We start from the raw sequence: 25,355 nt of genomic DNA on the forward strand, positions 1-25,355 counted from the left end.
TATTGGCTGGGCGCGGTGGCTCGCGCCTGTAATCCCAGGACTTTGGGAGGCCGAGGTGGGCGGATCACGAGGTCAGGAGATGGAGACCCTCCTGGCTAACACGGTGAAACCCCGTCTCTACTGAAAAATACAAAAATTAGCCAGGCGAGGTGGCGGGCGCCTGTAGTCCCAGCTACTCGGGAGGCTGAGGCAGGAGTATGGCTTAAACCTGGGAGGCGGAGCTTGTGGTGAGCTGAGATCGGGCCACTGCACTCCAGCCCGGGCGACAGAGCGAGACTCCGCTTCAAAAAAAAAAAAAAAAAAAGAAAAGAAAAGAAAAGAAAAAGAGAAAGGAAAGAAAAAAACAGAAACTTATTTTTAGCAGTCTGGAGACTGGGCCAAGATCAAGATGAAGGCACAGGCAGGTTCATTTTCTGGTAAGGGTCCTATCTCTGCTTCCAAGATGGTGCCTTGAATGCCATGACCTCCAGAGGGGAGGAACGCTGTGTCCTCACGGGGCAGAAGGCAGAAGGACGAAAAAGGACAAACTCCCTTCATCAAGCCCTTTTATGAGGGCACCTCATTCCATTCATGGGGAAGGAGACCTCGTGGTCTAATGACCTCTTAAAAGTCCCACCTCTTAATACGATAACATTGGCAACACTTAAAATTTGGAAAGGACACACTCAAACCATAGCAGATTTTATCTCAAAATATACAAAAGGCAGTCACATTTGGCATACTAGGGGTTAGGACTTCAACATCTAAATTTGGGGGTGGGGGCAATATTCAGCCCATTCCATTGCCTATGCTTTAAAATCCGGATCAAAATTTTACTTCTTACCAGGCACAAAGGCACACACCTACAATCCCAGGCTACTTAAGAGGCTGAGGCAGGAGGACTGCTTGAGCCTAGGAGTTCACCTCCAGTCTCAGCAACATAGTGAGACTGTGTCTCTTTTAAAAAAAATTTTTTTAATTTATTTTCTTCTTCTCCTGGAAGTTTCCTGATCCAAAGAGCTCACTGTGATTTGGTCCTTATAGAACTTGTATCGAAGTTTGTATCCTTGTCATTCATTGGTAATCAGCCTCTTGCTTTGCCATATTAACTTATTATGTGTGATTTGTGTTGTTAATTTCTTATGTTCTATTTTATCTACCAAATAAGATGAGATGAAAATAAACCACACCTTCCACTTTCCGAATCTCCATAGTGTGTGATACAGCACTTTCTTTGTTGTATGTTCTCAATACACAATTTTAATAATTTAGTCAATGTTCTGCCACTTCAGATTATCCTAAGTTCAAACTATATGAAAGCTGTTCACCCATTAATTGTTTTCGGTCAGTCAATTCCTAAACAATGTGTTCTTTTTGAAAAGGGTCCTATTCAGTCAAATTAACAAGAATTCAGTTTGGTGAAATCAGAGCAGTTGTGGACCATGTTTGAGGTTGACCCTATTTAGGTCAAAACCAGCAGAAATTAGTGGTAAGGCTTTGATGAGGTCAATTCAGGAAGAGGTTTTTAATAAGATAATGGTCAGAGGGAAGGTGATGGAGTTCATTCAGCTGGCAAGAGGAATTTTGAGTACAGGACATCCCTGAGCTGCAAGTCAGGCAGAGGGACACTGCTCAAGACAGATCCTGCTCAAGTCTGTGGCAGGGGAAGGAAGCATCCTCTCAGAGGACAGCGCCCCGGGTGAATCTGATGGCGGAAACATCCTCTCAGAGGACAGCGCCCCGGGTGAGTCTGATGGGGGAAGCATCCGCTCAGAAGACCGTGCCCCGGGTGAGTCTGATGGGGGAAGCATCCGCTCAGAGGACCGTGCCCGGTGAGTCTGATGGGGGAAGCCTCCGCTCAGAGGACAGCGCCCCAGGTGAGTCTGATGGGGGAAGCATCTGCTCAGAGGACAGCGCCCGGGGTGAGTCTGAGAGAGAAACGCTGCCTCATTACTCAGCGGGTGCAGGAGCCCTTTTTACTGACTGCTGCATTGTCAGGATCCACAGCTGGTCTATGGACAAGATTTTATCTTCCTACCTGGAGGAAAACCCTCCTGACTCAATGAGTGTGGCCTTGCAGATGTCCTCAGTTTCCACTTTACCTGAGACTGCTTCCACCACTGGTGCCTCAATCCCCTACCGACTGGGTCTTGAAACATCTCTCCAATATTCCTAAGTGGTCCTCAAAGAACACGGGGCTTGAGGCCTTTCTCAGGTAGCCACATGCGCATCACTAACCATGCCCTCTCACAAAGCAGCACATAACTTCTTCCTCTTTCTCAACAGGACCCTTACCCCTCATCACCTTCCTTTCCAACCATGGTCATCCAAAATTACATCTACAGTCAAGGCTTATTAAATATTCACCATTTGTGGGGCACAGTGACAACTACAGAAACATTTTTCTTTGACTGCAACAATTTGCTGACGTGTAGTACATTGCTTTTCTATTGCTGCATGACAGATTATTACAAACATAGTGGCTAAAAACAAATGTGTTCTCTCATAGTTTCTGCGGGTCAAGTGTGCAGGTGTGGGTTACCTCCGTCCTCTGCTCTGGGTCTCACCAGCTCAGACATGGAGTTGTAAGCTGAAGCCATGACCTCATCTGAGGCTCAGGGTCCTCTTCCAGGTGCACTGGTAGTTGGCACAGTTCATTTCCTTGCAGTACGTTGATTGCTATTGTCTAAATGCATGCATTCCCCCCTCCCAAATGTATATGTTGAAACTCTAACTCCCAAAGCGATGTTATTAAAAGGCGGGAACTTTGGGACGTGAGTAGGTCATGAGGGCGGAATTAGTGCCCTTATAAAAGAGTACATAGAGAGCTTGTTTGCCCTTTTTGCCCTTTGGCAAAGAGAAGGGGCCTGTCTATAAAGAGTAGGCTCTCACCAGACACTGAGTCAGCAGGCACCTTGATCTTCACTGTCACAACCTCCAGAACTGTGAGAAATAAATTTCTGTTGTTTCTAGATTGACCAGACTAAGGTGTTCTGTCATAGCAGCACAGTCAGACTAAGACAGTGACCAAGGTCATTACTAACTCTTGCTAACTCTCAGTCAGGGGCTGCTTTCAGCTCTAAGAGGTCACCCTCAGCTTCTTACCAAGTGGCTCCTGTAGCTACTCATACCTCTTCTCAAGGACTGTTTGATTTCTTCTATGCCAGCAGAGTCTCTCTGAGTCTTCACCTTCAAGAAAGTTACCTTCTTCTTATTTTTATTTTTATTTTTTGAGACAGAGTTTCACTCTGTTGCCCAGGCTGGAGTACAGTAGTACAATCACAGCTCACTGCTGCCTTGACCTCCTAGGCTCAAGCAATCCTCCCACCTCAGCCTCTTAGTAGCTGGGACTAGAGGCACACACTGCCACACCCTGCTAATTTTCAAATATTTTTCTGTAGAGATGGAGTCTCTCTATTTTGCCCAGGCTGGTCTTGAACTCCTGGGCTCAAGCAATCCTCCTGCCCTGGCCTCCTAAAGTGCTGGGATTACAGGTGTGAGCCACCATGCCTGGCCAAAAGTTATCTTCTAAAAGTTAGGCTCACCTAGGATTATCTCTCTTTTGATGAACTCCAGCATAACTAATTGATAACCTAATTGCATTACTTCCATCTATCAAAGTTCACCATAATTCTCACAGCCCTCATGAAGTCCTTTTGATTAACAACCCCTGATATTGACCAAAACTAACCCTCCTAGCTCCCAGGTATTCCAAACCATCTATCCGTTAAATATATACACGACACACTGTGTATCAAAAACTAGTATTCTATGTTTATGCTAGAAATATATTGACTGCTTTGTGTGACTGGCCAATGGTGTCAAAAAGCCTAAAGAATATTTTGTCCCCAGGAAAGCCTAAACACGATTAGAAACAGAAAACTGAAAGCTTCACTTGTTTCCACCCCCTCCAAAGGCTACAATCAATATTATGCCCTTAGACCAAGAGGTAAACTACACTGGAAAACTAAAGTGTCTTTTGGGGATTGAGTCGACAAGAGATGTAGTATCACTGTGATCCCAAACTCCAGGCCAGGCTAAAAGTATCCAGACCAGTGGTCTGGGAGAAGCTTTGCTTTCTAATGCAGAGGGTCTCAAACTTGAGTCCATCAGATCCCTCGGGGGCTGTATCCCTAAGCATCTTTCCCGGAGTTTCTCTTCAGTAGGTCTAGGGTGGAGCCTGAGAACTGCATTCCTAACAAGTTGCCAGGTGAAGCTATTGCTGCTGGGGCTGAACCACATTGAGAACCACTGTTCAGGAGGGAAGAACCAGTGGACGGAAGGTACAGAAAAGCTAGGTTTAGCTCAAGATCTGGTGGAATCTTTCTTTAAAGCAGCTACTATTCTTCAACAGTAGAACAGGCTCTTTCCTAAAACGAGTTTTCTATTATTGGACATAAGCAGACATTGAATAATTGCTCACTGGGGGATATTATAAAAATGATCGCTGCACTAGACAGTAGTGTCCTGAGAACAAGAAGCTGGGATTAATCTGGGAAGATTCATGCAGCAGAGGCACGTGGAGTCCTACTAGGACACACCATCAGGAAAAGAAGTGTAGATGCCACATGAAATATCCTTGGTATTAGGCCGGGTGCGGTGGCTCAAGCCTGTAATCCCAGGACTTTGGGAAGCCAAGACAGGCGGATCACGAGGTCAGGAGATCGAGACCATCCTGGCTAACCCAGTGAAACCCTGTCTCTACTAAAAAATACAAAAAAACTAGCCGGGCGAGGTGGCGGTCGTCTATAGTCCCAGCTACTCGGGAGGCTGAGGCAGGAGAATGGCGTAAACCCAGGAGGCGGAACTTGCAGTGAGCTGAGATCCGGCCACTGCACTCCAGCCTGGGCAACAGAGCGAGACTCCGTCTCAAAAAAAAAAAAAAAATCCTTGGTATTTATCACCTGGGAGGGAATTTGAAATTTCACCAATGATAGATGTAAAGTTAAAGTGGTAATTAGGAAGCAATGATTAGAGCAGGGGTAGGAATAACCAGACCTGTATCATTCTAGAAAGGATTATGTGGTTCATAACTGAAGGGTGAGTAGAAATAAAAAATCAGAGCAGAAGGAAGGAAACCAAGACGTTCCAGGACGGTAATCCACAAGAGCTGGGCGTTCCATACAGTGTCTCTACAGCACAAGTCTGGTCAGTTGTTTCTAGATTGAAAGAACAGGTGGAGGATGGGGTGGCAAAGCAGGATCCCTAAAGGAAAGGAATTAAGCAAAACAACAAGTTGTACTAGAATCGCTTCTCAAATCTGGCTGATCATCAGAGTTACCAAAGGGTAGCTTTTAACAACTGCTGATCTCTGAATCCCATTGAATTCAAAATTAGCAATGGAGAGTCACAAGTAGCCAGAGGAAGACAGGAATCTGTAATTCTCAGGCACTGCCCAGTTTGTAATTCATTAGCCCTGATGATCTCTACCAATGATGCCTGGTAGTTACACCTAAAGCTGTTTGGCAATAGAAGACTTGGGCCTTTGGGGTATTTCATACAAGCAATCCCTTCCAGTCCTCTTAATAAAAACAAAATCATCTTTCTGAGTAGGCCACTTCAAATGAAACAGAGCACATCCACTTTTACATTTGTTTTCTCTATATTGAACTACAATATAGTAATTTTATCATATTTTCATTAAAAAATTTAAAAAGACTTCTGCTTTTATAACAAATGGTTTAAAAACCATCAGATAGTTGTAGAAGGAGAGCCAGGCTTTGAAGACAGTTGTAGAAGGAGGGCCAGAATTTGAATCGCAGCACTACCACTTGACTTGCAGTAACCTTGGGTGAGTTGTGTAATTTTTCTGAGTCTCACTTTCCTTATCAGTATATTGTGGGAAATGATGCTAGCCTTGGAAGTGGTTATGCTCTCCTTGAGGTCATTGTTGTATTCCCAGTTCCTGGTACTTCGTAGTTGCTCACAGTACATTTGCTGAATGAGCTAATCTAATAGCTTATCTGTAACTAACACAGCCTCTGCTTAAGAAAAGGGTGTTAGTGTTAGGATTACTGCAAGCTTTCCTTTTCCTGTTTTTTTTTATAATTTTTTTTTTTATTTTGTTCATCATGCTAAAGTACTACATATGCTTGTACTCCCGATTTCCCAAAAAGATACACTGGGGAGGGTGTTGGGATTTAGCAGGGTAAGGTTGAGAGATGGTCAAAGGGGACTTCATTTTGACCTATAAATTTTGTAACTATTTCAAGGAAGATGTATTTGTGTATTATTTATTCAATTAGAAAAAAATAGAAAAATTGTAAAAGTAAACTACAAAACCTCCCTTATATCACCCCATGAAAGCTCTGCTTAGGAGCTCATCTTTGATTTTTCACTTATAATTCTGCCCCCCAAGACACACACACCCATAATAGACAGCCCATTTTCCATCTAATTAACATGTTTTCCTTCCATTGTACAAGCTGCCCTGGATTGCATAACCTGTTTCTGCTGGAGAAATATGTACATCTCTTCTTTTTTAGCAGCTGCCTCACCCTCTTTCATCTAAACCCTACATCTTATCATGTTCAGAACCATTTCGATTAATTTATTTAAGCCTCTTACCTTATCTCATTGTGAAAGCCTCTGCTTACCACATCTCTTTTTCTCAGTAGTACACACACTGAGTTTATTGCGGCCTGGGCACAGAGTGGCCTCTTAACCCTTTGCTGCCCCAAACTCCCTTTTTGACAGCTGTCAGTCCAAAATTCTCTGCCTGGCTGTCAGGACCCTTTGGAATAGCGCCTCATTTGACCTAGTACTTTCTTGCACCCAGAGGTAGACTCCTCCGCTCCTCTAGTGAATGATAAACTTCCTGTGAGTGGGGCCTGAGGCTTTAAACTGTGTATGTCTCTTTTGTCCAACAGTGCCCCTTGGTCATATTGGAAAGCCTCCTACTGCATGAGTGAAACTGGAGTTTTGATCTTGTATTAAAAAAAATTCATTTAGTCTCTACTTTTTGTCTCCGGTGAATAGAAGTTGCAACCAAGAAGCAATCTGTCGTTTTGAAACAAGTAAATGGTCTATTATTTTTCAAGGTTATCTCTAAGCTCTGATAAAAATGTTTAAATGTTAAGGTTTTAGCTTTTCTTGGCCGTTGTACTTAAGCCTGTACTGAATTCTGCTCTGGGGCACCCTTTGGAGTTTTCCCTCTATTAATGTGGCTGAAGACATCTTTAACTTCTCCATTGGCTGTAGTAGAATATATTGATTTTGTAGTTTATTTTCACTGACAACTAAATCATTTGTTGGAAACATATTATTGGAGAAATTTCAATATCTTATGAAGAGATTTTGTTTTGTTTTGTTTTTTTGGAATGTGGGGGATATTAGTTAGTAAAGACCATTGCTTTTGGAATTAAACCTGGGTTTGAATCTTGGATTTGTTATTTAGTAGTTGTGACTTTGGAATACTAATTTCACTTTTCTTTTCTTTTTTTTTTTTTAGATGGAGTCTCACTCTGTCGCCCAGGCTGGAGTGCAATGGAACGATCTCGGCTCACTGCAACCTCCGCTTCCCGGGTTCAAGCAATTCTCCAGCCTCAGTCTCCTGAGTAGCTGGGACTACAGGACCGCGCTACCACGCCTGGCTAATTTTTGTATTTTTCAGTAGAAACGGGGTTTCACCATATTGGCCAGGCTGGTCTCGAACTCCTGACTTCGTGATCCACCACCTCAGCCTCCCAAAGTGCTGGGATTACAGGCTTGAGCCACCGCGCCCGGCCTGTAATTTTCTTTTTAAAGGCTGATTTGAGAGCTACTGCTACCCTAACACTACACTCACATTCAGTCCTGGTGAGTAAGAATAACAGGGCATGTGTTGACACACCAGAAACCGGGCTTAACAGGGGAGTGTGTCCTTGTGAATCACCATTCCTCAGGTGTGTCCTGGCTGAAAGCAGGCTGACAACCACTGATCTTCAGTCGACAGTTTTGTACCTTGATATTCTAATTACGTGTAGTCCTCCTTTGTTACATATGTAACTATAGCTTCCTAGGAACTTCTTGTAGGTACTGCTTTATCACATCGATCACCATGGTTTGCATAGTGAAATATAGAGATGGTAAAGGAATACACACACACACACACACACACACACAGATATACGTACATATAGTAAAAGCAGGAATGAGAATATCTCATTCCCGAGATGGGCGGATCACGAGGTCAGGAAATCGATACCATCCTGGCTAGCACGGTGAAACCTCGTCTCTACTAAAATAATACAAAAAAAAACTAGCAGGGCGAGGTGGCGGGCGCCTGTAGTCCCAGCTACTTGGGAGGCTGAGGCGGGAGAATGGCGTAAATCCGGGAGGCGGAGCTTGCAGTGAGCTAAGATCCGGCCACTGCACTCCAGCCTGGGCGACATTATTAGCAAATCTCATCACTTTCACTGCTAGCAGGCACAAATGATTTGACTGATGTTGAGAAACTGTCAGAAAAGGGCAATAAACTAAAATGTCTGCAAGGCCAGGCTGATAAATTAGTGAAGTGAACTGAATATGAGAACCCAAAGGAAGCCATTAGGAAGACCTTGGTGCACAAGAGCACACGTACACACACAAACACACACACACACCTCTAAACGTGCACATGCTCTCCAGCTCCAGCAAATCACAGGACCAGCAATGCCAGCTCCTCTAGCATCCCAAAAACAGCCAGAAATGTGGAATTTTGTGTGAGATCTCTGGATTTTATTCAAACCATTTTAAAACAGTACAAGACAGATCAAACATGTTCACCATTTACAAGACCTATGGGCTATTAGTCTGTAACTAAACTTCTTCAGACCAAATGTCTTTGATTCCATACTCTTGTCAACAAAATCACTGAGCATGCATTAAAATATAATTTATAAATTATAAGCATGTACTCAAAATCTATAAATTAAATATTAATGCCTTTTTTCTCTTAGGAAGAAACCAAACAAATATTTTGATGCTTTTGCAGTTCATAAGCATGATGATTAGGTGTTCACATTCAAGTGTGGGATGTGCCATCCTCAAACCTCGCCACAATGTCAGCACTTTGCCCATCTGACATGAAAAAAAATCGTAGATAAATAGTTCTCACATTTCCCTTCTACACTCTCATGGATCCCTGTGAGTGTGCAATGCTGTGGAGACCAACACTTGGACCCTGAAAGCTGTAGGGATTGGAAGACGGGGACCTAAAGAAGTAAAAGTTAGTTCGTTTCTCCTGCTCTTCCACTCCTGACAAGTTCTGAATTCCTCTCCCAAAGCAGCCACTATAAAGAGTTGCTTTGTTTTTTTTTTCCTTTCGCTGTGTATTTTTTGTTTTTATTAATTTATTCTAAAGAAACAGATTAGTAGTTACTGTGCACCAGACCCTGTTTTCGGCACTTGGGGACAAATATGACAAATAAGGCTGCCCACATGGGACTTTACATTCTGTTAGGGGAAACAGCTAATAAAAAACTAAATATTAAATAAGGCCAGGCATGGTGGTGCACATCTGTAATCCCAACATTTTGGAAGGCCATAGCGGGTGAATCACTTGAGTCCAGGAGTTTTAGACCAGCCTGGGCATAAAACAAGACCTCATCCTTACTTAAAAAAAAAAAGGAAGGCCAGCAGCAGCAACAATAGCAGTGATTCCCTTTCTTGTGTTTGTGTTCCTTTGCTCTGTGATTCTGAGTGTACTTTCTACTTTTGCTCTGACCTTGACCATGTGACTTGCTTTGACCAATGAAATACGACACAGTAGAGGCTTGAAGAGTCCTTGTGGTTTGGGCTCTTGGACCTCTGCTATCATGTGATGAACTAGGCTCACCTTCTTGATGAGGAGAGAAGCATAGTCCAGTCATCCCATCACCGCAGCCAACACCAAGACACGTGTCAGGCATTTGACTGAGGCCATCTGGAAGCAGTCAGTCCCAGCAAAACTGCCAACTGACCACAGATGCATGAGTGAGCCTGGCTAAGATCAGCCAGAAGAACCGCCTAGCAAAATTATGAACTAAATAGATGGTTGTTGTAAGCCACTGCGTTTTGAGTTGGTTTGTTATGCAGCACAAGATAATTTATACAAGCTGCAGCATGAACCAGATACCATGCTGGGATCTCTCTTTACCATCATCCTGGGGCTGTCCTCTGCTTTTTTCCTGTATTGGATCTCATATTTCTAGTAATCCATATCTTCCTCTTGCTTGGTTTCCTTCAGTGACTTCCCAAGAAAGAGTACATGAGCAGTAAATTAATTGTATGAAACCTTGCATGTCTGGAAATGTCTTTTTTTTTAATTTTTTTTTTTTTCGATTTTTGTGTTTAAGTCCTAATTTGGTTGGGAGTAGAATTCTAGGTCATTAACTATTTTCTCTTAACATTTTTCTCCATTGCTTTGTAGCCAGTACTCCTGTTCACAAGTTAAAAGTCTATGCCAAAAGATGATGAGATCACCACTTAGTATCTGAAATAAAAGGACAAAGCTGAATTTACTCCTTGCTCCAGTGAGAGCTGTGATGCTCAGAAATAGTCTTTCCATGCAGAGCAGGCTACTAGAGTTTTGAGGAAGCATGATGAGTTCAGGGAGTTCAGAGACTGCATTAGGATGTTATCATTTGCAGAATCACAATTCCTTAAGGGAAACTTTGTTGATTGTTCACCACTCAAAAGTGTTTTTACAGGAGTGAGTTCATCTACCACTGGCTGTTTTTCAGAAACAAAGACCTGATCTGATGAGTTGGCTTGTAAAAGTGTGTACATTGAGGGGAATTGTGTTGATTGATTACATGGGTTTAAAACCAGTTTTTGATAGCTACTTCTTATTATGACTACAGAACAATTGCCTTTCCCTAAGTTTTGGGGAACATTTTTATTCTCATAATTGCTGATCCTGTGTATATGACCTGTGTATTTTTCGCCTTTCTACAATCTTGCAGGATCTTCTCTTTGCCTTCAATGCTTGAAATTTCACAATGTGTGCATTAGCCTAAGACTGTATTCACTTAATACATTTTTCTGTCTGGAAATTCAGATTATTAACTTCTCTTCATTTTTTTCTTTTGGGTGCTCTATTAGTCCATTTTCCTGCTGCTAATAAAGACGTACTCAAGACTGGGCGATTCACAAAAGATAGAGGTTTAATTGGACTTACAGTCCACATGGCTGAGGAGGCTTCACAATCATGGCTGAAGGTGAGGAGGAGCAAGTCACATCTTACATGGATGGCAGCAGGCAAAAACAAAGAGCTTGTGCAGAGAAACTCCCATTTTTTAAAACCATCAGATCTCGTGAGATCCATTCACTATCACAAGAACAGCACGAGAAAGACCCATCCCCATGATTCAGCCATCTCCCACTGGCTCCCTCCCACAACGCATGGGAATTATGGGAGCTACAAGATGAGATTTGGGTGTGGACACAGAGCCAGACCATGTCAGACACTAACACCCTTGACCAATTTCCTAATTGTCTTACATTTGTATCTCCTATTTTCCATTCCCTTTTCTTTTGCTGGAAAATTCTCCACTTTATATTCTGACCTTTCTATTGAAAATATTAATTTCTAGTTGGGTGGATTGGCTCACATCTATTATCCCAGCACTTTGGGAGGCTGTGACTGTAGGATCACTTGAGCTCAGGAGTTTGACACCAACTAAGGCAACATAGTGAGACTCATTTCTACAAAACATAAAAAAAATTAGGCGGGCATACTGGCATGTACTTGTAGTCCCAGCTACTCAGAGAGCTTAGGTGGGAGGATTGCTTAAATCCAGGAGGTCCAGGCTGCAGTGACTTATGATCATACCATCGCACTACAGCCTGGGTAACTGAGAAGGATCCTGTCTCAAAAAAAGAAACAAAGAAAGAAAATAAAATATTCCTTTCCGCTATGTATTTAATTTTCAAGACCTTCTGTATGCGTTTTGTTCCATTTATTTATTTGCTTGTTTATTTTTGCATAGAATTATTTTCTTGTTTTGTGGTTATAGTAGCTTCTCTTTGTGAGATGTTTGACTTTTATTTTATCTTTATTTCCTTAACATTACTTTTTTTCTTTATTCATTTTCTATCTTCCGAGTTAAAGGCTTTCCTCACATACCTTATCATCTTTGTATCTGATAATATTTAAGAGTGAGATGCTGAAACACTGGCTGGAAGCCCTGAGAATATGAGAGCTGGGATGCTCTGATGTGGGTTTCACTGTAAGAGCATCAGGGTGGGCTGGGTCTACTGAGGGAACTTCTGATGTCAATATCTTTCCAAGGTTAGGTCTTTCATAATGGACCAAGCATATTTCCCAGAGAAGACTCCATATCCTGCCTGGAGGGTGAAGGTCTAACTTTCAGTGTTGTTGGCCCAGAGAAGGAAAAGATGGATATGGTATGGGGTATCCCAGAAGCTAATATGCATAAATTCACTTAATCCTCTATTTTTAGTACTGTTCTCTCACACTCAAGTGCACTGGTGTTCTTCTAGTGTAGAACCATGTATTTTACTCCATTCTGAAAATAAGCTATCACTCTTTCGCCAGTTAAGGAAGGTGCAGTCTCTGGGATGCTGCACAGATCTGGGGAGAAGGCTAGGGATCCAATCCAATTCCTCCTAAAGAATACTTCCAAACAATCCTCCTTATTTAGTCCATATCCCTTTTACCCTCACTTCTTCAGGGACCTGCTGCCATTAGTTTCCAAGTCTTCAGATATGCTGTAAATCAGATTAGTTTTTAGTTTTCTCTTCTGCCTGATGGGATTTAAACTTCTCAAATCTGCTCATTCTATCACTATGTGTTCATCTGTTTTCCAGCTTCCAAAATTGTCCCTTCTTCAGCTCTTGCCATCTATTGGGTTTAAGCCTTAAAATATCTATTTACTGGTAGTTTAACTGGGATTTCTGGAAGTCAACGACATAAAAGTGTATGTTAATCTCCTACCTTTACACAAAACTTGTTTTTCATTTTCCATTTATGGGAAGTGTGTTAATGGCTTCATAATTGAATCTAGCTTATAATTTATTTGTGATAGATCTAAAACTGGTTAATGAAAGACGGCGTCAATTATAGTAGGCTTAAAGCAATGTCTTTCTCCTTAAAATATAGAAAAGAAAAGCAACTCAGCACTAACCCAGTGAAGGGGGATACAGATAAGTCAAGATTTGTGTATGGGGGATGGGCACGGTGGATCATGCCTGTAATCCTAGCACTTTGGGACGCCAACATGGGTGGATCAACTGAGGTCAGGATTTCAAGACCAGCCTAGCCAACATGGTGAAACTCTGTGTCTACCAAAAATACAAAAATTAGCCAGGTATGGTGGCACATGCCTGTAATCCCAGCTACTCAGGAGACTGAGGCATGAGAATCACTTGAACCTGGGGGCGGAGGTGGCAGTGAGCCGAGATCACACCATTGTACTCCAACCTGGGCGATAGAGCGAGACTCTGTCTCAAAAACAAAAACAAAAGTTAAACAAAAGATTTGTGTATGGGAATATTCTTTCCATGCGTTTGTATGCCCTTGCTAAAATGCAGGTTGCATAACAGCTTTAATAAGAAAATTCCTAAGCCTGTGTAAACTTGTGGGAGGGGTGTAGTCATGCATAATCTCACACTGAAATCTGCCAAGGCAGTGAATACTATAGAATTCACAACTTCAGTTTTCATTCTGCCCCACAGCTCAGAGCTGGAAACATATGTGCTTATGAATCTTTGTCAAGTTAATCACTTTTCCTTTTGCACCAAAATTTAAAACAGACTTCTTAACAACTGTCGCTAGTGTAATCTGTTTACTAATCATATGATAAGTCACACTTGAGGTAAGTTACTGTTGTTCTGCAAGTTCCTGCTACTCTGTTAATTGCCATCATTTTTTTCCAGAGTCGTGCTCTCCTGCAGCCTTTTGGGGATGGCTGGCTTCCATACCCAGAATCAATCACACTGCAACACTGAAAAAACAAAAATAAACAGGAAAGTAAGTAGAATCAGCTATTTCACCTCTTTGTAAAACGTCTTCTCGTTCTCGGCCTGAAACCATTATTTACCTTCCCAACCTTAAGAAAATCTTTCCTGCATTCTGCCACTTGTTGAAAGTTACCTTTGACCTTCCGGTGGTCTTCTCTCACTTCCATTCTCTTTCAGCCCTGGCAGCATTTGTGAAGATGACTCAGACCCTCTTTACTGAAAGATTACTTATAAAACAACTCACACATCATGAGCCCCATAGAAAACTTCATTTCCCGCCTCGAACAAACCCAAAGCTTTCCTCCTTTAACTATATCCTAATTGGTAATAACAAAAGCATATATTGAACAATGACTTAAATATTGTGCTAAGAACTTTACATATATTAACTCTTTTCACCATCACAGTGACACTATGAAATACAATCTATTGTTATACCCATTTTTATAAATAAGAAAATAGAATCCAGAGAGTTTATGTAATTTGCTCAAGGAAGAACACTGGTCAGTGGCATGCCGTTTGGTAATTGGTACCACCAATCATGCAGTCAGTTGTCCACACCAGAAACCTAATAATCAGGATTAATTGCTTTCTTTCCCTTTCTCTCCACATTCTTACCATCTCAGGCCAAGCTACCACCATGTCTCACCCAGACCACCGCACCATCCTTCCAACTATTTCCATTAATGTTCCTTTATAGACTATTCTCCATATAAATGACATATGAATTTGACAAATCCATAATCATAATGAGAGTTTTTTTTAAATCTCTTTTTTTTTTTTTTTTGAGATGGAGTTTCACTCTTGTTGCCCAGACTGGAGTGCAATGGTGCTATCTGGGCTTACTGCAGCCTCCGCCTCCCAGGTTCAAGTGATTCTCCTGCCTCAGCCTCCTGAGTAGCTGGGATTACAGGCATGCGCCACCACACCCGACTAATGTTGCATTTTTAGTAGAGACGGGGTTTCCCCACGTTGGTCAAGCTGGTCTCAAACTCCCGACCTCAGGTGATCTGCCCTCCTCGGACTCCCAAAGTGCTGGGATTATAGGCATAAGCCACTGAGCCAGGCTGGTAAAACCTCTTTCAAAACTGACTTCATGCAGACAAAATAGTCATATGACTCAAAAAGATTTATTTTTATTGTGCAAATAACACAATTAATGATCCAAATCTTATGGAAATATGTGGAACACTACACACACACACACACACAAATAAAGAATACACAACAACACTTAGAACATTTACAAAAATTGGCTGGGCGTGGTGGCTCACACCTGTAATCCCAGCACTTTGGGAGGCCGAGGCAGGTGGACCACTTGAGGTCAGGTGTTTGAGACCAGCCTGGCCAACATGATGAAACCCCACCTCGACTAAAAATAAAAAATTAGCCAGGAGTGGTGGCACATGCCTGTAGTCCCAGCTACTCAGGAGGCTGAGGCAGGAGAATAGCTTAACCCAGGAGGTGGAGGTTGCAGTGAGCCGAGATTGCGCCATTGCATTCCAGCCTGGGTGACAGAGCAAGACTCCATCTCAAAAAAAAAAAAAAAAAAATTTTTTTTTACAAAAATTGACTGTTTTATGTCTTAAAGTGAGTCAACAAACACCACAGTCATTGTTATGTAGATCACATTCCCTGATCACAATATAATAAAGTTACAAATCAGGAACAAAAAGATAGTTAACCCCTCTGTGCGTTAACTCTTCTTTACTCTTCCCTCTATAAAAAGGAACTAGCATTTTCCAGCTCCCTTGGTCGCTGGCTCTGCAATGGGAAGCACTGACTGCAACCTGGGGCGGCACAGGGGAAAAGGCAAAATGTTCTCCACTTCCTGTGGATTGCTATGGGGGCACAGGGAGAGGATTCCTTACAGAGAAATTCATATCCCAAAAAGCAAGTTCTGGTTTTGAGCCTCCTCTTTGTTTTGCTGACTTCTTTGCACTTTGTTCACCAATCTAACTTTTTTCTTTTCTTTTGCCATTTCTGTATAATTCCTTTCCATATAATTCCTTGATTGATTGATTGATTGATTGAGATGGAGTTTCGCTCCTGTCGCCCAGGTTGGAGTGCAATGGCACGATCTCAGCTCACTGCAACCTCCACCTCCCGGGTTCAAGTTATGTTCCTGCCTCAGCCTCCCGAGTAGCTGGGATTACAGGTATGCGCCACCATGCCCGATTAATTTTTGTATTTTTAGCAGAGACAGGGTTTCACCGTGTTGGCCAGTCTAGTCTCGAACTCCTGACCTCAGTTGATCCACCTGCCTCAGCCTCCTAAAGTGCTGGGATTACAGGCATGAGCCACTGCACCTGGCCCCAATTCCTTGATGTTTGAAGAATCTGTAGCTCTGTTAGGAGCCTCCACTTGTCCTACCATCACCCCTGGTCTATATAATAATGACTGTGGTGTTTGTTGACTCACTTTGAGACATAAGACATAGTCAATTTTTGTAAACTGCTTTTTGAGATGGGGTCTTGCTGTGTCACCCAGGCTGGAATGCAATGGCGCGATCTCGGCTCGCTGCAACCTCTGCCTCCTTCATGTCTGCCTCATAAACTTTATGCCAACAGATAGACGCTAAAACGTCTGTCTCTTGCCTTGACTTTTCTCTTGATCTTCTTTCCCATGTTGATAACTATGTACAGGACATCTCCACTTTACATTTTCAGAATGCCAAATTTTACATGGATAAAACTAAATTTACCATCTGCCTCCCCACTCTCTAGAACATGTTCCTAATGCGGCACTTGACCCCAGCACTTTCCCACAAACACCCATCCTGGAAATCTCAGATACCCTGGGGGTACTGACTGCATCTCTGTCATTAATGGCTTTTGTTCCAAGCCCAGAGCCTGACAGGTATGTAAAGATTTTTCAAATGATTGTTAGTCTCCTTTCTCTTTCTCATTTCCAGTCCCTTTCTTATTGATTGATTGATTGATTGATTGAGATGGAGTTTAGCTCTTGTTGCCCAGGCTGGAGTGCAGTGGAACAATCTCAGCTTACTGCAACCTCTGCCTCCCAGTTTCAAGTGATTCTCCTGTCTTAGCCTCCTGAGGAGTTAGGATTACAGGCGCCCGCCGCTATGCCTGGCTAATTTTTGGTATTTTTAGTAATAATGGGATTTCACCATGTTGGCCAAGCTAGTTTCAAACTCCTGACCTCAGGTGATCCGCCCACCTCGGCCTCCCAAAGTGCTGAGATTACAGGTGTAAGCCACCGCTCCCGTCCTCTAAATTTTATACCTCTGTAATGCCCTCTCAAATCCCTTCTCCTCTTTCTATTTCGTTGTGACTAGTCCTCTGGCTGCTCACCTAGAAAGGCAGTGGAGAGGGTTGTAACTCTGGGAGTTGAATTATAACTAATCTAATGATGGTGTTTAACAAAAGTCGTGTTAAAGGCAAAGTGCTTCTGTTTCAAAAATTCTCTCAAACCCAGTTTCCTCTTGGCAACAATCAGCAACCACAGCAACAATCAGCAACACAGAAGAAGACTTCTTTGACTAAATATGTGGGGAATTTCCTGACTCACGTAGCAGCAGACACCAGCTGGATGTCCTCCAGTTCAATTCTGACACAATCTACCTGGAGATAGCATCAGATTCTATTGGTTTGGGCTTAGTCCCCAAAACTGCTCATTCCACAGACACCCTTTGCAAATCTGGGCCTCTGGAACTTCCGACCAACCAGCTTCAAGTTGGGGTTCCCTCACCCTCTCTTTGTGTTGGGTTAATTTGCTAGAGCAGCTCACAGAACTCAGGAAAACACTTAAGTTTACTGGTTTGTTATAAAGGACTTTACAAAGGACACAGATGGAGAGATGCATAGGGTGAGGTATGGGGAAAGAGGCGTGGAACTCCCATCCCCTCCCTGGGTCGCCACTGTCCAGGAACCTCCATGTGTTCAACTATCTGGAAGCGCCCTGAATCCAGTCCTCTTGGGTTTTTATGGAAGCTTCGTGATGCCAGCGTTCCTTCCCCCGGCTTACAGGGCGGGACCATCTCCGGAGAGAATCTTAAGACCCATAGTCAGAAAGGTGGGGTAAGATTAGAGTCCTGTCTTGGGGAAGGTGAAAGAAGGGCAGGAAAAGATCAGAGAGATTCTGTTTTCTCAATCTGCTCCTGAGGCCTAACACACCCAACCTTATAATGAAAGATTGTAACGAGGGCTCTGGGAGATACGGTCCAGGAACTGTGGACAGAAATGTGTATATGTGTGTGTGTATATATATATATACACACACACAAAATAACACTGTAGCTTCCTAGCCAGCAAGAAGAGGAGGCCGACCTGATTGTAATGTCTTAATGCTGTTAACACAGCTGAGAAAAAAAATGTTTCAATCAGATGGGGCATTGGCAATTGGAAAACAACAGCAAAGGCTAAGGCCAGCGGGTCTGGTCAAGTTAGTTCAGGATGCCTCTCTGTAGTGATTATTTTGTTGGATTTAACTTCTCTAGAACCAATGTAACCAGTCTCTACATTTCTGGCAATCCCACACTGTTCCTTCAGTGATCCAGGCTCAAAATATATAAATGACGGCTGACTCTTCTTCCCCTGTAGTCCTCATTATCCACTTGACTGAACCTTTCTGATGCTTACTCATTTTTTTTCTCTTCCCTCCTCCCAGCCAACCATCATTTCAGGTGCTTATTAAAACACACCCAGATTAATCCTCCAATTAGACCTCTGTGCCTCTTCCTGACCCTCCCAAGAGTCCTGCCCCACTATTACGTAATGACGTAAGACCCAAGAGCAAGTATAAGGATTCCCAGTGGTCTTTCCATCCTGGTATTTAAAACAGGCACCAATAGGCACGGTGCTCGCACCTGTAATCCCAGTACTTTGGGAGGCCAAGGCTGGAGGACTGCTTCAGTCCAAGAGTTCAAGACCAGCATGGGCAACATAGGGAGACCTCATGTCTACAAAAAATTAAAAAAAAAAAAAAAAAAACAAAAAACAAAAAAAACTAACCACTTATAGTCCCAACTACTTAGGAGGCTGAGGTGGGAGGATTGTTTGAGCCTGGGAGGTCAAGGCTGCAGTGAAACGTGATTGCACCACTGCACCCCGCCAGTTGACAGAGTGAGACCCTGTCTTAAAAATAAATAAATAAATAAATAAAAACAAAACAGGCCTCACTTTCCTTAGGGAACTCTGGATCCTCTCCCTACCCCGGATACTTGGGTGAGTTCTCTGCTTTCCCCTAAACATGTTATGGTCTTTCCCCTAAACATGTTATGCTCACACTCAGCCCCCAGGGTTTGCACTCAGGGTGCCCAACTCACAGTCATACTGCAAAGTCCCATTTCCTCCTTGAGTCCTTTGCTGATATGCCCTGGTTTACACTGATTCCTTCCCTGGCTTTCTTTAGGCCCAAAGACATTTAGGCAAGGGCGGATGGGCCATATTGCTAAGGAGGCTCACCCTTGAGGGCCCCTTACTTGGACAGTCCCCTCCAAGACTGTGTACCTAATTTTTATTTATAATTTTGCATTATTTTCCTTCAGAAGATCATTTAAATGGTAAAAGCCCCAGGCCCCACACAATCTAGATCTGTCACTGAATTTAGACATTAATTTATATTCTGTTAAATGGGAATGATTATGGTGAAGGTTGCATTATGACTTTCAGAGCCCCAAGGCACTTTTGCCTTCGTAGGCCCCTTTCTCCATGAAAATGATCACCAATTATATTTTGTGACTGTATTGGTGTAAAGACTAATATAATTCATCAGAGATTATTTTCTTTTTTTTTTCCTTTCTGATGCTAAAATGAACAAAAACGTTTTTATGAGCCTCTAATAGTATCATGGACCCTAGACACAGTACCTACTGAGCCTAATGGATAAGTTGACCTTGATTATAGGGCACACAGAGAAGCCTGGTGAGTAATAAATGAGACGATGTGCATACAACATTCGACGAGGTGCTGGCGCATATTAGGTGTTCCGTGGATGTCAGATATTACTTTTGTTATTATTACATGCCTCTTTCATATAGAAATGCTTACTAAATTGGATTGAATAGAGCTTATTTTACACTAAACCATTTGTAGCAATGGAAGTTTGGAAACAGATATCACTTTCTTATACATTATAATGTAATGTCAATTAAAGCTTTTCTGTTTCCCGACTTGGTACCCATCGTGTATTTACAAGCAGTTACTGCCTACAGACTAGGTGCTTAGATGTCTTGAATTTGAACAGAGCTCCTTAAACACTAGGTTCCCAAGCTCCACTCAAGAGGTTCTGACTCAGTGGCTCTGGAGGGAGATCTGAAAATGAGTACTTAAAAAAAACTTACTCCCATGGCGATTTTGAAGAGCAGCTAAATTTGTTGGAAACCACTATCACAGGCAAGCCAGTAGAGGTCAGTGACAGCTGAAAGAGTGGCATATGGGGGCATTAGCTTACCTCTTCCCAAACTCGGTAACACCCACCCTCAATCACTGCAAATAAAATGAAATGTCTGCTATGCAAGTGCAGTTTCAAGACAAGTCCCGTAGGCACTGCCTTCCCAATCAGATTGTACCACTAGCCCCCCTAGTAAAGTAATTCTGGAGTAGTCTGCAGAAGAGATATAATTCATATTGTAGCTTTCAAAGAACTTCCGGGATAGATATCAACACAAAACCAAGAGAGCATACTTTTAAGATTTTAAGGATCAGATAAGTACTGTGGATGTTGAGCACTCGGAAGAGGAAGCAATCACAATAGACTGAGTTGCTGGGAGAGCCTCAAAGTGAAGAGTGACTTATGTTGAATCTTGAAAGAAGGTGGACCTGAGACATATTGAGACAGGAAAAAAAGAATAATGGACTGGGGGTCAGGGGATGCAGGAATGAAACTGGCTTTGCCACACACTAGCTGAGTGTCTTTGAAAACGAAGATATGAAAAAATATAAACCTGTCAACATCTATTCCAAACAAAAGAAACCTGGTATAAAAATGCTAATATTTGCAAAAATATAATTTAAGACAAAAAAGCATTATTAAGAATAAAGAGGGGGCCGAGTGTGGTGGCTCACACCTGTAATCCCAGCACTTCGGGTGGCCTAGGCGGGCAGATCACAAGGTCAAGAGATCCAGACCATCCTGGCTAATATGGTGAAACCTCGTCTCTACTAAAAATACACAAAATTAGCTGGGCATGGTGGCACGTGCCTGTAGTCCCAGCTACTCGGGAGACTGAGGCAGGAGAATTGCTTGAACCCGGGAGGTGGTGGTGGCAGTGAACTGAGATTGCGCCACTGAACTCCAGCCTTGGCAACAGAGCGAGACTCTGTCTAAAAAAAAAAAAGAATAAAGAGGGATTAACACTATGATAAGGAACAGTTCACCAAAAGGATAGAATCATCATGTACTTGTATGCACTAAAAAAAAAAAAAAAAGTCCTGGAATATGTTAATTCTCAAACTGGGAGAATTAACACATGCACATCAGATAATGATGGATCAAGTATTTAAAACACAATAAGGACAGAGAATAAGTGACTTGAACAAAAAGGAAAAACCAAGGTACAGAGCAATGAAATAACTTGCCCAAGGTCTTGTAGCTAGTAGTGAAGAGCTGGGATCCAGACCCAGGAAATCTGCTTTTATGCCACTCTCAGCTAAAGTTTCATCTTGAGTGAAAGAGCCTTAAAATGTGTTTACATCAGAAAGAAATTAAATTAAAGATAAGTCAATTAAGCATTCAATGTACAATTCGAGAAGTTAGAAAAGAAAGAAGAGGCTGGGTGCAGTGGTTCAAGCCTGTAATCCCAGCACTTTGGGAGGCTGAGGAGGGCAGATCTTTGGAGCCTAGGAGTTGGAGACCAGCCTGGGCAGCATGACGAAAACCTATCTCTACAAAAATTACAAAATTAGCCAGGCATGGTGGCAGCTACCTATGGTCCCAGCTACTGGGGAGACTGAGGTGGGAGGATCACCTGAGTGCAGGAAGTCAAGGCTGCAGTGAGTCACGAAAATGGTAACTATGTGAGGTGATGGATACGTCAATTACCTTTGTTGTGGTGATCATTTTACAATCACATACTGATATATATATCAATATGTTTTGATACATATATCAAAACATCAAGGCCAGGTGTGGTGGCTCACACCTGTAATTCCAGCATTTTGGGAGACTGAGGTGGAAGGATTGCTTGAGCCCAGAAGTTTGAGACCAACCTGGGCAACATAGTGAGACCCTGTCTCTAAAAAAAAAAAAAAAAGATAAAATAATAAAAAACTTTGAAGAGTCATTTTGTTTTATAGTATACATATAATCATATAACTTTGCTATTTGCATATGGAGGGCGACAGTGAGTATTCATTATCAAGAAGGGCTTTGGATTCAGATCGGATTCTTGATTCTAGTTGAAAATGGTCTGGAAGTAAACATGCACAGTTGTTTGTTCTCGTTCACTCTTTCTTTCTTTCTCTCTCTCTCTTTTTTTTTTTTTTTTTTTGAGACGGAGTTTCACTCTTATTGCCCAGGCTGGAGTGCAATGGCGTGATCTCAGCTCATCGCAACCTCTGCCTCCCAGGTTCAAGCGATTGTCCTGCCTCAGCCGGGATTATTAGCATGTCACACCACGCCCCGCTAATTTTGCATTTTTAGTAGAGACAGGGTTTTTCCATGTTGGTCAGGCTGGTCTCGACCTCCCAACCTCAGGTGATCCGCCTGCCTTGGCCTCCCAAAGTGCTGGGATTACAGGTATGAGCTGCCACACCCGGCCTTTGCTTTTTCTTTTTTCTTTTTTTTTTTTAAGACAGAGTCTCACTCTGTTGCCCCAGGCTGGAGTGCAGTGGCGTGATCTCACTGCTCACTGCAACCTCTGCCTCCCAGATTCAAGCAGTTCTCCTACCTCAGCCTCCCTAGTAGCTGGGACTACAGGCACGTGCCACCATGCCCGGCTAATTTTTTGTAGTTTTAGTAGAGACGGGGTTTCACCGTGTTTCGATCTCCTGACCTCCTGATCTGCCTGCCTCGGCCTCCCAAAGTGCTGGGATTACAGGTGTGAGCCACCGCGCACCGCCTTTGCTTTTTCTTTTTTATGCCTTGCAAATGTTCTTTGTTTTTCTGCTTTGAGTTTTGCAGTTGGTTCTTTTTATTTAGTTTTTTGTTTGTTTGTTTTTGAGACAGAGTCTTGGTCTGTCGCCCAGGCAGGAGTGCAGTGGCATGATCTCATCTCACTGCAACCTTTATCTCCTGGGTTCAAGTGATTCTCCTTCCCCAACCTCCCAAGTAGCTGGGACTACAGGCACAGGCCACCATGCCCAGCTAATTTTATTTTTGGTGGAGATGGGGTTTCACTATGTTGGACAGGCTGGCCTCAAACTCCTGACCTCAGGTGATCCACCCGCCTCGGCCTCCCAAAGTGCTGGGATTACAGGCGTGAGCCACCGCCCCCCGCCAGCACTTGGTTCTTTGTTGTTTCTTTGTTTGTTTTGTTTCTTTATGCTACCCCACCCCCTCTGGTTCTTTGTTTTAAAGAAAAAAACAGGCCCAAATTGAAGGCTATTCTTTGAAGTAACTGGCCAACACTCTTCAAAAATGTTAATGTCATGAAAATAAAGATTGAGAAACCATTAATGCTAATTTCCTGATATTTATCATTGAATATTTATTATTAATTAGTCTGAAATTATGTTACAATAGTTACTAAGTACGCACAGACTATGTAGAAACACCGCGCTCCACTGCTAACAGAGTGCACATTGATGCAATTTCCCTGAAGGATAGTTTGGCAATACCCTTCAAAAGCAGAAACGTACATACTTTTGATCAAAATTCCACTTATAAGTAATTGTCTTACAGAGTTGGTTTCATATGTGTGAAGTGGTTTAAATAAAATTGTGTATTCATTGTAAGGGCAGCGGACTGGGCACGGTGACACATACCTGTAATTTTAGCACTTTGGGAGGCCGAGGTGGGCAGATGACTTGAGGTCGGAAGTTACACACCAGCCTGGAACTGTTCTGGAACTTTGTAACACATTGTAAGGGCAGTTTGGAAACAATGTACATGGGATGGGTTTTTTGTTTTGTTTTGTTTTGTTTTGAGATGGACTCTCCCTCTGTCACCAGGCTGGAGTGCAGTGGTGTGATCTCAGCTCACTGCAACCTCTGCCTCCTGGGTTCAAGCAATTCTCCTGCCTCAGCCTCCGGAGTAGCTGGGATTACAGGCACCCGCCACCATGCCTGGCTAATCTTTGTATTTTTAGTAGAGACGGAGTTTCACCATGTTGGCTAGGATGGTCTCGAACTGCTGACCTCGAGATCTGCTTGCCTCGACCTCCCAAAGTGCTGGGATTACAGGCGTGAGCCACTGCACCCAGCCAGTAATGGGATGGTTTTCAGTAAATTATTATATACTTTTAAAATATAGTAAAATGGACACAATAGACTCCTATAAATGTACTTTTCTGGAAAGAATCCCAAAATAAGGTTATTATTAACAGAAAAAAGTAAAGCATAGAACATTTGGTAGAATATACCCTCATTTGTGTGTGGGAAAATGTATATGTGTATGTATGCATATGCATTTATTTTATGTACCTATTTATATTTTATATGCACATATACACATATATTTGTATACTTCTATATATGTTTATATACATATATTTGTATACATTGGTATATGTATATATTTGTAAATGAATAGAATAGCTCTCTAATGATGCCTAAAAAAGTTGAGAAAATTTTGGCCTCAGAAAGGAACTGGGTTGCTGGGAGAGACAGGGTAAGGGAGACTTACCTCAGTATTCCACTTTGTGTTTTGTGCAAAATACAAGTATTCCTATCTTTAAAAAATTAAGTAATAAAATAGCTGTGTAGAATGTTAAGAGAGCCAATATGAAATCAATAGAAAAGAGTGAACATTTGTTAATAACATTGAGTGCAAGCAGATGGAGAAGGAACTTGTACTGAACAATTCTCCAAATATAGAAATAATTTGATTTTTTTTCTGCAAAGGCAGAAGAACAAGGGGCAGGAAGCCAGAGAAAGTTAGACAAACATGGCATGTTCAGAAATCTGTTTCCAGCTTAAAGGTTATCTTTTTATAGGGTGAGGATTATCACGTGATCCATTTCTTCTTTTTCAAAACCAAGGTAAAGTGATTAATTTTATGGTATATATATTATACCTCAATTTAAAAAAATTTTACTTTTAAGAAGTTAAGGATGATGATACATTCATCGGCCATCAAAGTAGCCGGGCGTGGTGGCGTGTGCTTGTAATCCCAGGTACTGGTGAGGCTGAGGCAGGAGAAACACTTGAAGCTGGGAAGCGGAGGTTGCAGTGAGAGATCGTGCCACTGCACTCCAGCCTGGGTGACAGAGCGAGACCCCATCTCAAAATAAATAAATGAAATTCAAAAACTCAAAATCACTGTATAATAATATTTAAAATAAAAAATTTAAAAAGCAAACAAAAAACCCAAAATAGAGTTGTATAAACAAG

General features: G+C 42.3%; 1 long non-coding RNA gene across 2 annotated transcripts in view; it reads left to right on the forward strand.

Annotated features, from left to right (window-relative positions):
• LOC108516962 (uncharacterized) overlaps positions 1-15,997 on the forward strand; it is a 49,564-nt gene extending 33,567 nt beyond the window's left edge. For both annotated transcript variants that reach the window (XR_001881962.1, XR_001881960.1), the window contains 2 exons: positions 13,819-13,912; positions 15,963-15,997. This is a non-coding gene — a long non-coding RNA (uncharacterized LOC108516962). The remainder of the gene's footprint in view (positions 1-13,818; positions 13,913-15,962) is intronic.
• The last annotated feature ends 9,358 nt before the right edge of the window (positions 15,998-25,355 follow it).

Source organism: Rhinopithecus bieti, unplaced genomic scaffold (assembly GCF_001698545.2).
Source record: "Rhinopithecus bieti isolate Rb0 unplaced genomic scaffold, ASM169854v2 scaffold_37914, whole genome shotgun sequence".
NCBI lineage: Eukaryota > Metazoa > Chordata > Mammalia > Primates > Cercopithecidae > Rhinopithecus > Rhinopithecus bieti.